Genomic DNA, 13,238 nt, shown 5'->3' on the forward strand with positions numbered 1-13,238 from the left:
GGCAGCAGGGTGAGAACAGAGCTGATAGTCTTTCAGCATGACTGTGCTGCTCCTCTCTTAACACCCTGCTGTTACTGTCGATGGATCTCTGGCGGACGAACACTCAGGCCATCGCATCAGCGCATGTAAAGGCTTGAATGGAAACATACGCTGATTGGCTGCTCGAATGTTGCCTCAAGTTGCCTGTGTTCAGGAATGTATGTGTGTTGTTCCGTTACGTGTTGCTTTGCTCACACACACTCCCCACATGCCGTTACAGAAGCTCAGGTGCTTCAACTATCGACTCGCTTTCTTTTCAAAGTCAAACGCTTGTTCTCTGGCCCGGCCGCCAGAATAAAATGTACGTTTCTGCAAACCGCAGATGCATTACATTGGTACCATATCAACACTTCACATGTGTCATATCATGTTCATATTACATGTATACGAGCTGACCTTCATGTCAGGAGGAGGAGGGGTGGTGGGCGAGATTGTTGCCAAGCAAGAGACCGCTGTTCAAGACAGCCAGGATACAATGTTGATATTTCTGTAAACCACATTTTGCAGCATGTTGTCGTTTCTACAAGATGTGTCATGTCACATTAACATCAATGTAATGAGCTGACTATCATATCTGGAGGTGACGGGGATGGTGGTGGAGTTACAGGCGACACCGCTGGATATTTCTGGGGGGGGTGGTCGGGACAAAAATGCTTAAGACAGGGAGTTGAGACATTTCCAGTCATATTCGTGGAGACCACAGGTAGTTTATGCCAAAATAGGACTGTTTTCTGAACCATAATCAAGTGGTTTTTGGGCCTAAGCCCGACCAGACCATCAGCACAGCATTGTCAGAAGATAAAATCGAAAATGGAGCTGAAAGAAGTGTAGATATGTAACAAATCCATGGTTTGCAGAGATGTACATTGCCAACATTTATTGGCAGAATTTGCCAGAATAAACGCTGATGATGTATGTTAATTTTGAATTTATATACACCCAATATGTTTTGTGTTTTACACGCTGCGGGTCTATGTACAATATTCTGTGAACACCATTTTTAACAATGGCATATTTATCAGGAGGAAAATGAGATGATTTAATCTGACATCCAGGCCACATTCGTTAAAACAACATTCTAGCTAATCAAGCAATAACAATCAGGAAAAAGTAGGGTACCACGTTGACCGGTCTCTTGAACTTTGTTGTGAGACTTTGACAAAGCCCTAATTGATGCTCCCGCTATTAAAAGCCTTCATTAATTCAATGGAAGATAATTTGGACATAATGAGGAAGTGAAACGTGAAACATCTACGGTATTTCACGTTGCCTCATGTGACCCACATGCGACCCCACATACATTAACTGTAATGATTACCCGATTCACTGTATATTGTATGAGCACAAACAAGTTATTATATCAATGGCCTCCATTCAGGCTCAAAATGATCACTTTTAGTTGCCACAGCGCACTGATCTCATTGTCTGGCACAGAGAATACGATCCTGCCAAATGCCAGCTGAATGGTCAGAGTCAAAGAGCGTGACCAGACTCCGAAAACAAGTTTGTAAGGGCCCAGAGGGATCAGATGCCAAACCACAGCTGACCCAAATGCACAACACTCTCACCTGTTTATTCCCACTGTCAGCAGAGCCTTTAACCTCAGCGCCTGGACGTAAACGATGTGAAGCACTGATTTTTTTTTGTTCTACCTGCCTGAACATCTCGGCAGCTTCATGGCCAGCTGGTGAAATTTGCACAGATGTAAACAAATACCTCGACAACAAGCAGATTATTTTTACTTATATGTTTTTAAAGGATAAGTTCACCCAAAAATGTCCACAAAACATTTCTGAAGTAGATGGGGACTTGTTTTAAAACATAAAAAACATAAATCGAAGGGATCCCAAATTGATATGAAGAGATATCATTTACACGCTCAGTGCACAGCCAAGCTTCATGTGCATGCTAACGCTTTGAGCTAAGCAGCTACAGTGAAGATTTGTGCTTTAAAAAGGGTGTAAATAGAGTCTTTTGAAACCAATTTGGGATCTCGGGACTTCAAGAGACTTTCCAGACGAGTTTTATGTTTTTTATTTCAGCTGTTTCTTTACTTTCCTGAACAAGTCCCCATCGTCCTCAGTTGTTTAGGAGAATGCTGCAACACTGTTTTTGCTGTAAAACTCCAGAAAATGAGTAGATAATGACCAATTTTTTTATTTTTGGACTAACTGTTCCTTTAAATACCCTGCGTACAGTGGCATGTTCAGTCTGTGGTACACTTCTTTATGTGACCTGTTTTACAGTTTGTGTTTGCAGCCTCGTCGTGCTCCCAAGCCAGATTATAATTATCTCAGCTATATGTCCAGTGTTTACATTACCTTTTGCAGTGGGACTAATCTCTCTTCAAATATTATCCTTTCATACAGCTCCTGAAAGATGTGTGTGCTTTAGAAGTGGAAGTTGCAGGAAGGTGAGTGAGATTAGAGGAAGACACAAACCAGAACAATGTCTCCGTATTTGTCTCTTTTTATACATCAGAGGCCATTTTTTGATATTTCCTCATGCTATGTGTCTCATTATGACTGTTTATACGTCTCTGTGTCTCATTGTCTCTCTGGCTCCCTCTGTTGGATAGTCTGGGGACTGCTGCCCTCACCTTCCAGTCACACCACCCTCACTCCACACACACAGTCATATTTTCACAGTCATTTTTAAATACTATATTGCATTTGCTGTTTTCAGCCAGAACACTCTTGCATATGTAATAAGACTTAAAGTGTTTTCGTATTTTTTGCCCTGAGGTTGTCTGAAAGAACGAGGAATATGTCTAAATTATCAGACTTTTCTCTTTTTATAGCTCATGGAGTGCCTCTATAAAAAAACACAAGGTACAGATGGTGCCGTGATCAAATTCGAGTCAAATAGAGCCCATAAATGTGCCAGTAGGCTGATTCAGACGCTGTTATTATATTGCCTCAGGGGACGATTCGGGGGGGAAAGATGTACATCAGGCTCTTGACTGAAGTTTTCATTAATTTCACGTCATTTGAAAGCATTTCAATATAGAGGCAGTGAAGCCTGCCTGATGGACGCTGTGACACTGCAGCCTGAGAGAGCTGGAGGCTGTTTTAACGTCACCGCTCAGTCCACATAAAGAGGACAGAAGTCACAGAAGCTGCTCGCCGTCTCTTCCCATCTCTTACGGGCATCTTCAACAACAGATGTTACATGCCTGATTTTAAATAAGTAGCTTCTCTTATCCGCACAATAAAGCAAAAAAAAACATTATTTAACAAACTAGAGAAAATCTGAAAGAGGGAGGCAACAATTAAGATGCAACAAGCGTGCTTGCATTAGATATTTTATCGTTGAACACTCAGTGATTTTGTTGGTCTGTGTTGTGGCATGTTTGGCATGTCTGTCTGTCCTAGGAGACAAATCCCTCCTCCAGAAGGTTTTTCCATTGTTTTTCCAGTCTAGATTTGTTGGAGGAGTTTTTCCTCCCTCGAATTTGAAAGGTCAGAGGACAGAAGGTGTCGTACTGACTCGACTTGCCTTGGATGCATCAAGCTTCTCCTGTGTTTTAAGCATTAAATCACAGGACGTTAATCACAAATGGCAGAATAGTTTTTTTACTTCAGGGAGAATTCTGTCCTGGTGATCATTGCTTCAGCTCTGCTCTGCTATTGACACATTCAGGAGGTCCTTGAACCCTGATTTTGGCTAAAGTTCAACTCTGTTTATGGGCAAAGTTCATGTTAAAACCTTATGTGTGTGTGTGTGTGTGTGTGTGTGTGTGTGTGTATTTTGCAAGCAGAAACAGTGTTTTGTTCAGGGATTTACTGCAACTGCACACAGCCCCCAGACAGCTCCATTTAAGTTATGGGAAGGATTTTTATTCACAGTGCGATATGCAGCTCAAATTCACTGCAAGGCGAGGTGATTGATTAGCTGCTTGCACAAAGGGGTCCGAGAGATTCCCCAGGCTGTGTGTGTTAATATACTGTGAGGCCCTATAATGGGAAAACTACGATCTCTGGATTAATCCTGAAAGCGCTGACAGTATTCGATGCATTTTCAGTAGCTAATCCTCTGTGAACACATCCACCCGACCTTCCACTACAACTCAGTCCACATTTCTTACGCGACGGATTCTCCGCTTAAATCATAACTTCAGATTCATTTAGGTCTGAATATCACTCAGGAGGGTCGTGATCATTTCAGCTTGGCATTTCTGCGGTGATCACAACAAATTCAGCCCTCATTAGCTGTAAACTATTCCAGCCCCAAATCCTCTTAAGGAGCGCGTTAGTCCTGCTCAGTGCAAAAAGTGAAATGGCCTCGGGTTAAAAAGAAACAACAGTTTTGTAAAAAGTGACACCTGAGAGCACATCAGAGATTTTGTGACGTCACGTGTCCTTTAATGTCGCGTGTTTCTCGGCCAAAAACATGCGCTTGAACACACCGCAGAGACTACAGCCAACAGCCAGCGAGCTGGTATGTTCTGCACTGTATGCAAGGAAATAACTCTCCATACCGCCAGCCACTCTTGCTCATATAGCCACTTCTAATCAAGAATATGTCTGATACAAAATTGCCAGTGGTGCTGGCGAAGAGGCAGAGGTGAAAAATGAGGAGAAGCTGCATTAAATGTATAAAATCAAAGATACTACAGCAACAGGCTCAAGGGGCTTTCCCTTTCTTTTTCATTTCTCTTCATTAAAGAGGTCATATCATGCTAATTTTCAGGTTCATACTTTTTATTTGAGAGTCCTGGTAGAAAAGGTTTACATACTTTAATTCTCAAAAAACACATTATTTTTCTCACACGGTGCATCGCTGCAGCACCACTCTTCACACTGCGCCTTGAACCCTCCGTTTTAGCTACGGAGTGAGACACCTCCCCTCCGTTCAATCTTTGGCGAGAGCTGCACATGTTGCACAACCGGCAGGATGTAGCCAATCAGAGGCAGAGTAGACGGGCAAGGTAGTGTGATCTAAAATAACGCAGCTACAGCTGTATGTCTGCTGACTGACTGGAGTGTATAAATAATTATAATTATAATAATTTCAGGCAGTGCAGGAGCAGTGTTTTCACTCTGCAGACCTTTAACATGCACAACAAAACGCTTCATAACACCATGAAGACTTTTCTTCATGGTGTTATGAAGCAAAAGAAACAAAAAAACACCCAAAAAAGCACAATATGACCTCTTTAATGTTTAAAATTGGTGGAGTTACCCTTTAATGAGTGTTGTGCATCTTATTTATGAACATATTTATTGATCCCTCGCCACGAAAAGAAACACACATACAATATTAAAACCATAAGTCCAGTCAGCGAACACACACACACACACACACATGCACGCACGCACGCACGCACGCGCACACCCTCTCGCTGTTAAAGGAGCGCAATTTAGCCGCTCGCTCTCACTCAGCCGCGGTGCCAACAACTCCAACCACAGAGCTCAGCCGTCTACTTTACTTTTTTTTTGTGTGTGTGTGTGTGTGTGACTACATTTCCTGCTTTTAACCCTTTGATTTGATTCAACACCAGAGAACCGAGGACTTTCTCCCCGAAACTGAAGCACACAGGCGGTGATTTATGGTTGAAAGTTGGATTTTACAGCAGCGGAGCCACTTGAACTGAGAGGAAATACTGTCCGCCGGCCAGCTGCTGCTCAGAAGATGAGCAGCGGTGCACTACAGGACTACAGGGGGAAATAAGAGGAATCCCGGGCTGTCAGCGGTAATTAATTTCCTCTTTATTTCACTCACTTTGATGAGATTTCCACATGTGCGTCAAGGGAACTGAACATGTCTCACATCAGGGGAGATTGTACGTGTTGTCAGTGGACTCACAAACTCATGACAGAGAGCAGCAGACACGTTCATGCTCGTTGTTCAGGCGTTTGATTCACTTGAAGTCACTGTTTAATTTCTGGAATCGGGTTTCCAGCAGCTGCAGGTTGGTTTCACTTATCGCTCCTGTTCAAATGCCTCCTTATCTGCACCATCCTCTATCTGGGATCTGCCCTCGCTCTGCCTCCCGCTCTGTGTGCTCTAGTTAAGTGGATGTCAAGGTAAAATGTGACCGAGCAGCGGTGCGGTGTTGTATAAAGTCATGTTGTCGTTATGTGGCTCCGAAACACAGTTTGCTGTCATTGCTGCATCATTTGATTCTTCTTATTCAACAAAAAGTGCATGCACACATCTGTCTGCATGCAAACATCTGTCTGCAGACACACATCTGTCTGCAGACACCCTACTTATTGCACAATCATGTATTTGCTTAAGTATGAGCACACATGAATTAGGCTGCATGGGGTCAATACAGCATCACAGATATATCGGTATCTGTGTATATGTTGTCCAATATGATTTTCTTTCTTTCTTGTAGAATATAATGCAGAAAAATATGCTTGCAGTAGCTCATAGTTGTTAAATCCTCTTTGAAGTTTACTGTTTCAGCGCTACGATGTCAGTTTGGATGATAAAGTTTGAAAGTTTTTTAAATATCCTGCCACTAGGGATTAGACAATACAAGATATTGCTGCAGATTGTGATTAAAAACTCTCAATAAGTGGATCGTGAAGAATTCCCATTATTGGTATAATCGTGAATCGAGATTAAATATCTTCACAGCAATCTTTATTTATTTGTCTTTGATTTTAACTAAAAAATGATGTGTGTCCCGTCTGTGATGTAATAAAATGAGATGGAAGAAACCTCGGGAAGAGCCGCAGAGGAGGATACATGTCCTGTGTTTGCTGACCACATTTGAGGGATCATTTAAAATTAATGTTATGTATTTATTCTGCATATTTAAGACTATCGGCCGATATATAGATATTGAATTTGCTTCACTCCACAGTATCAGTATCAGCATTGACTTCAGAGTTACAGTAGCAGTCATGTTTTGATTAGAGGGGAGATTTCACCAAAGTTATTTATGTCATTTTAAAGCTGTAATTGTTGTGTGTTTGGTTGCATTCTCTTGCAATGTGTTTCTCTAAATTGCAGTGAAAAGTCCCTCTGAGAGTTTTTCACCTCTCCATCACATCATTTATTGCTCATGAGTAAATTAATCTGCATTATTTGTGTTTGTGTAAACCAATGAATGCAAAACAAAACTGATGAGGTCTCTGCAGACCAGAGGTCCAAGACTTCAGACCAAAAACTAATGGACGTTGTAAACCTACATTATGATTGTAGAAAAGGCTGCACTATTGATTGAAATATTATTGAAAAAAGACACTGTAATATTTTGAAAAAGTAAAATGTGTGAGGAAACAGCCTGCAAGTACAAATGTGTGGAGCCTTAATTGAAGGACCAGACCTTGTTTTGAATAACTGAGTTATTCTGCCCTCATTGTGCATCTATTAACAGAATTATTAAACATATTCGAGCCTGAAAACAACCGAGGACAAGCTGGAGCCTTTAATCAAATAAACAACATGCATGTGTACATTTTTTATTCATACATTTACATTTACATTTTTACAAGAACATTGCTATTTCAAGGCAGCGGCAAATTATCCTGTGCTAGAAAAAAAAAAAACGTTTCTCATCTTGTTCCAGACAGAACAAACACATTAGTGCCTGTCTGTGTACACTGTAACACTGAATACATGAGAACCTAATTGTTAGGAGAGGTAATTGTTCAGGACAGATTTTGATCCTAATTAGAGCTACTTGGGCGGCATCACGCTGGTGAGAGAACAACATGTGGTCCCATGTGCATCCTTTATGCCACCGCGCACACTGTGGCTCGTATACACTGTATGCACTGCTGTCACATAACTAAACAAACACACTCGTTACGACCACAACACATCTGTGCGGCGATGTAAGAGCTTTCTTGTTGACGCATACAGGTGGACGCTATGAATGAGTGATGCCTTCGCTGTATGTTGTCTTTAGTGGTAATTTGCAAACATTAGCGGGTGGCGCAGGTGCTCCAACGCATACAAAATACATATTGGAGCAGTTTTGTGACGCTTATAGCTCCTCTGAGTGCTACTACAATCAGCGGGGCGAACTTTTCCCAGGCACCAGCTCCATTATGTATGTGGATGATAATGTTGAATGGTAATAAAGGGGCTGCTGGGTTGCTTTTATTAACAGGTTACATATATATTTGATTCTCTTGTGCATGCAGCACATTGTGCATTCAAAAAAACCTCACCAGCTACTGTGATCTGGCCTCAAGGGGCTCAATCTAAAAGCAGAGAGTGCTTTCTGATCTCTTCACCCCCCCAGAGTCCAGTATGTCAGCGCATCTGAGACTGTTCAGCTCCAGTTTCCCCGAGCTCTGTCGACGAAGGGCTGCTCCACTGTTTCATGGCTTTATTAGCTTTGGATAAGCAGAGTTCATGTGAGAGAAGAAACATTGATATTCAAATGGCTCCACTCTGCGTCCTCTCTCTCCGCCTGTGTAATTTTGTGCCTTGAGCGCAAACAGCATCTGTATTATACAGTGTGATGCGTGTAGTTGCACTTTGTCATTAAGGCGTGAGTGTGCGGGAGGATGGCGCTTCGGTATTCTCGCTGAAAACATCCGTCACCTTCGATGTTTGATCGCTCGTGTTGTGGATTTGTGTTCTGCCGCGATGAGGCTTTGTGGTCTCAAAACAAGATTAACATTTACATGTTGTCACCTCAGCTGAGGTGGCAGGTGGTCACAGTTGATTTGAATGTGTAGTACGTGATGATGAGGCAAGAAGCGGCTTTTCATTAGAGTCTAACTGTCTTAATTTGTTACGTAAGTTGTTTAGTCTGATGTTCAGCCTTCAGGACAGACTCTTAAACTTAAAACACATCTTGGAATAAAGTGATTTGTGATGGAGTCGAGTGAAAGTAGATCTTTTGCAACTGAGTTAGTTATTGAGGTGGTGAGGGTGGCTGAACTTTGTTTAACCTTGTTAAAAGGGTTCGGACTGTTCAGATTTCCATTGCCAATTAATCTGATGATTATTTTCTTGATTAATCGATTCATTGTTTGGTCTGTAAAATCTGAGAAAATGGTGGAAAATGCCGACAAAGGTTTCCCAAAGCCCAAAATGTCAATTTACTGTCAGAGAGGAATAAAGAAACCAGACACTATTCACATTTAAGAAGCTGAAGTCAGAGACTCAAACTGATTTTTCGATTATCAAAATAGTTTTGTTTGATTGACAAAATGTCAATTGTTTGATTGTGTGTCCTATTCAAAGTGCATCTTTTATAAATCAACTGAGTGTTTGATGTAACTGTTTATGTATCTTTTTGCGAAGGAAGTATTAATTATGGATGAGAAAAAAGACCTGTGTGTGCTCCCAAACAAGTCAGACTGAACCACTTTCAGCGGTAAACATTTAGCTTTCTGTCTATCGAGAAACTACCACAATCTAAATTAAAATAAGGAAATAAGCCCCATTGAACACTATGCACTGAACTGCATAATGAAGCAGAAATGCATAAAGAAATATAAAATATGAAAATAGAGAAATAAATAAGTAATCTATGAAAAGTCAAAGGGGAAGTAACAGAAATAAATACATAAATATTTCTGGAAATAAATTAAAAATGGAGAAATTATAAAATGAAATGGAAAAAGTTTCATTTTTAATATTATCTTTGGTTTATTTTAATATATTCATTTACTTGTTCTGATTTTGGCAGCTTCAGGCCTCCGTACTAACTGTGTCTGTTGAGAAACAGTGAAAGACGAGGACGACACATCACAGAGATCAGCTGAGTCTCTTGACTCGTACAGAACATCTTCACAGTCGATGGCCACGGTCACACGCAGCGTATTGAATTCGACACCAATTGCTTTGACCTTTTTGATGAGCGTTTTCAGGATTGACTGTCAAGTATATAACACTGCAAAGAGCAAAGAAACCGTCTCATCTAAGGCTTGAAAACACATCAGGTCGCTCCGTGATGGTAAAGTTCAGCACAGAACCGGCACGCTGCAGAATCGAGGTCAAAGAGAGGTGAGCGAAACAAAGATTAGCTGCTCGAGAGAGGAAGAAAGAGGACAACGCTAATAAAATATCTGCCTTTTGTGGTTTCCTGAGTATGAGCCATCCGACGAGATGAAAGCGAGAGAGAGAAAGCGGGATGGATGAGAAACAGAGTGGCTTATTTCCTGCTGCGCTCCCGTCTACTTTTCTTTGTAGTGCAGAGAAAAGAGCTGAGAGTCACAGAAAGGCAAAGAGAGACGCGGAGGTAGAAAAACAGTCGACATCACAGACCGAGTGAGCAAACAGACTAAGGCAGAACTAAAGGGAGATAATCCTCTGCTGGACGGACGTCGGCCTGTGGTGGCGCGGAGGACAGGTGTGAGGAGGAGTGTCGGTGTCAGCGCCCATCAAGTGACACGGCCGCCCCGCGCGAGGCTCGACGGGCTCCGATATATAAACGGATCCCCGCGATGGACGCAGGAGGGCTAAGAATAGCTCCCACCACAAAGAGCTGTCACTCTGGATTGTAAGGGTCTGTCTCTATACAGCCGCCGGGCTCCACTCAGCCCTGTGTGCCGTCCAAGCTCATAAAACCTTATATACAAACACACATGTGTACACAGTCAGCGGTACATGAGTACAGACGAACAGGCTGTGGAAGGGTTGTAGATGTGATGCACATAATCCCTGTTTGTTTTGTGAATAACCGTCCAGGAGTCGCAGAGATATTCCCATTAAAGTCTCAACGTTGACTTTGGGAACAAGTCGTAAACTGGCTTTATTCATTTGTTTCTCCAAAAAGTACAAAGAAATGAAAAAACTAGAGCTGCGATGATTAATCGATCAAATTCCAGCTTCTTAAATGTGAATATTTTCTGGTTTCTTTCCTCCTTTGACAGTAAACTGAATATCTTCAGGTTGTGGACAGAACAAGACATTTGCGGACGCCATTTTCGTACCATTTCCTGACAATTCAAAGACCAAACAACTCAACTTATGTGAGAAAATAATCAACAGATTAATTGACAATGAAAATAAGCGTTATTTCGCGGCCACGTACACAACACACACCATTATAAAACATGCAACCTCTCCCTTCCTCTCTCATACAAACACACATATACGGTGCACACACACATAATCTATATGTACAGATACAAAGTGTTTATACACGATTGAACAGGAAGCATCAGAAGCGATCCCTTCCTGTTAGCGGCAGGAAACATCTACTGCTTATTGAATAGACATCGACTCCCATGTTGCTTCGAGCCTCAATTCTGCTGTCCAACTTTCGGGCACGTGCCGGGTTAAACGGATCATTTGAAGACTTTATTAAATCTTCTCAAGTGCACCTCAGCGTGTGCCAGTAGCAGAGAAACTGTCAGTTCCTTAATGACACCTGAGGAGGAAAATCAAATTACTTACGTCTTTGATAGAACAATAAACAGATAGACCTGTTACAGCGGCAGAAAACTGCTTGTGGAAATGGAGGATGGGCGACTGGATGTTTTTATTGAGATACATCCAGCTGCATGAAAAAACTGCTGTGTGTTTCTACAAACCAAGGATATGTTAAATTTCATACGTATCACATCAATACGAGATCGTGATCGAGACGAGACTGCTGCCAAGAGACGGCGTCTCGACATTTACAGTCTTGAAACCACTGGATATTTGTAACGAGAGGTTGGGACATTTCCCAGCTGTGTTAGTGGCAACAACACCAGATATTTTTGACCACACATCTGGAAAATCTTCAGCAGTCTTTGTGGCGACAGCCAAAACACGATCTTATCCGAACCATAACCGAGAGGTTTTTTTGTGTCTAAACCTAACCAGACCTTGAACGCAGCATCGTCACAACATAAAAGTGAAAATGTAAGATAAAGAGACGTAAAGTTGCAACATAATGAAGTTTTGACTTGTCTGTGGTTTGCAGAAACACACATTGCCAACAGCTAAGGCTCATTTACGCTCAGCGTTAGATGTGCACACAGATACGGACTGAGCCTGGACTCGGAGCAGCGCCCTCTCGTGGTTGTATTGCTTGACGTCCGTGCCAACGTGAAGGATGTATTCATACATCACACATGAAGCCAAACATGTCTGTTCCTTCCTACTTCACAAAGAGCTGATTGTGTTCGCTGATTAACCAGCTTCCTCCTCAGCCCATCAGAGCGGTGTCCTGATGCGGGCTCTCTGATCTCTGGGTAGCATCTGTTGCCCGTCCTCCGTGTTTTCTCCGCTCGGTACCAGGACCAGAATCTGATACGAAGCGAAGCACATTCCATCACTCACTGTGGCCGGAGCGGCTGCCGGCAGCTTACCTTCCTGCCCCCGCGAACGAATGCAGACATTGTTTTGATGTTCCCGGCCTGCGCTGCTGGAAAACTACAGGATTAATCAATCTGACATGCCAAAAGAGACGTGCATCCCCTCACGGTGGGCAGGCTGGATTGTTTCTGCAGCGGGCGGTCAGAAGGAATCAGCTCTTCAGCTTCAAGCTGTTGAAAGTGGTTTTGGAAATGCTTTTTTAGATATTTGTGTTTCAGTGAGCGTGTGTCTTGCCACAGTCAGAAAACATGGCGTCATCCTTTTATAACTTTAACTTGCTCTAATATCGTAAATGAACCCAAAGCATCATTTAACTCTCGGTTATGTGAGAGCTCTGCTATTTCAGCCTCGCAGCACGAAGAGTCACCGCATTTCTTCGCTTTGGTTATCAGCCAGACATCAAAACACTTAAATCCTGTTTTTGCCTAATAAGTTCAAGAAAGTGCCACAAGGAATAGTTTAAAGATTACAGTGTCCCTGTGTGTGGGAGTTTCAAAGGCACTGTTAAGTAGAGAGATTAATTGATCCAGTACTCAATAAATGCCTGCTCACTGTAAATGTCATTAATAATTGCTTTTTTGAAATCACTCCTCCTTCCTTGAAATCTTGACTATTCATAATGAAACGGTCGGCACAGAGAATGAATTTCTGTTGAAACAATTATAAAATCAAACGCCAAAAGTCAAATAAAATTTGTTTCGTATAAACTAAAATGTCAGTGGAGCTGCTTTTGCTTAATTTTCCATTTTTCACAAGAGGATAAAAACTGCTTTTGGACGTTTTTGTGGAAACAGCGTCCATGATTCAAACCCTGCAGGTGTTTACCACGCCAGTGTTAGAGAGACATGTGAGGGCATTGCTGGGAAATGAGCTGCCACTACTGACTGAAGCACATGATGATCTTGTCAAGTCTAAGAGTGTCAACGAGCTCACGTAGCTGTCGGTACAAACCATCAGGAATGAAAGAC

The 13,238-nt window shown here is 42.1% G+C and overlaps 1 protein-coding gene across 2 annotated transcripts in view; it reads left to right on the forward strand.

The window, feature by feature from the left end:
- Positions 1-5,444: 5,444 nt before the first annotated feature.
- gcgra (glucagon receptor a) overlaps positions 5,445-13,238 on the forward strand; it is a 39,968-nt gene continuing 32,174 nt past the window's right edge. For both annotated transcript variants that reach the window (XM_084370638.1, XM_084370639.1), the window contains exon 1: positions 5,445-5,734. The gene's annotated coding sequence lies outside the window, so the exon portion shown is untranslated. The remainder of the gene's footprint in view (positions 5,735-13,238) is intronic.

The sequence above is a fragment of the Pagrus pagrus genome (genome assembly GCF_965226575.1).
Source record: "Pagrus pagrus genome assembly, chromosome: 13".
Lineage (NCBI taxonomy): Eukaryota > Metazoa > Chordata > Actinopteri > Spariformes > Sparidae > Pagrus > Pagrus pagrus.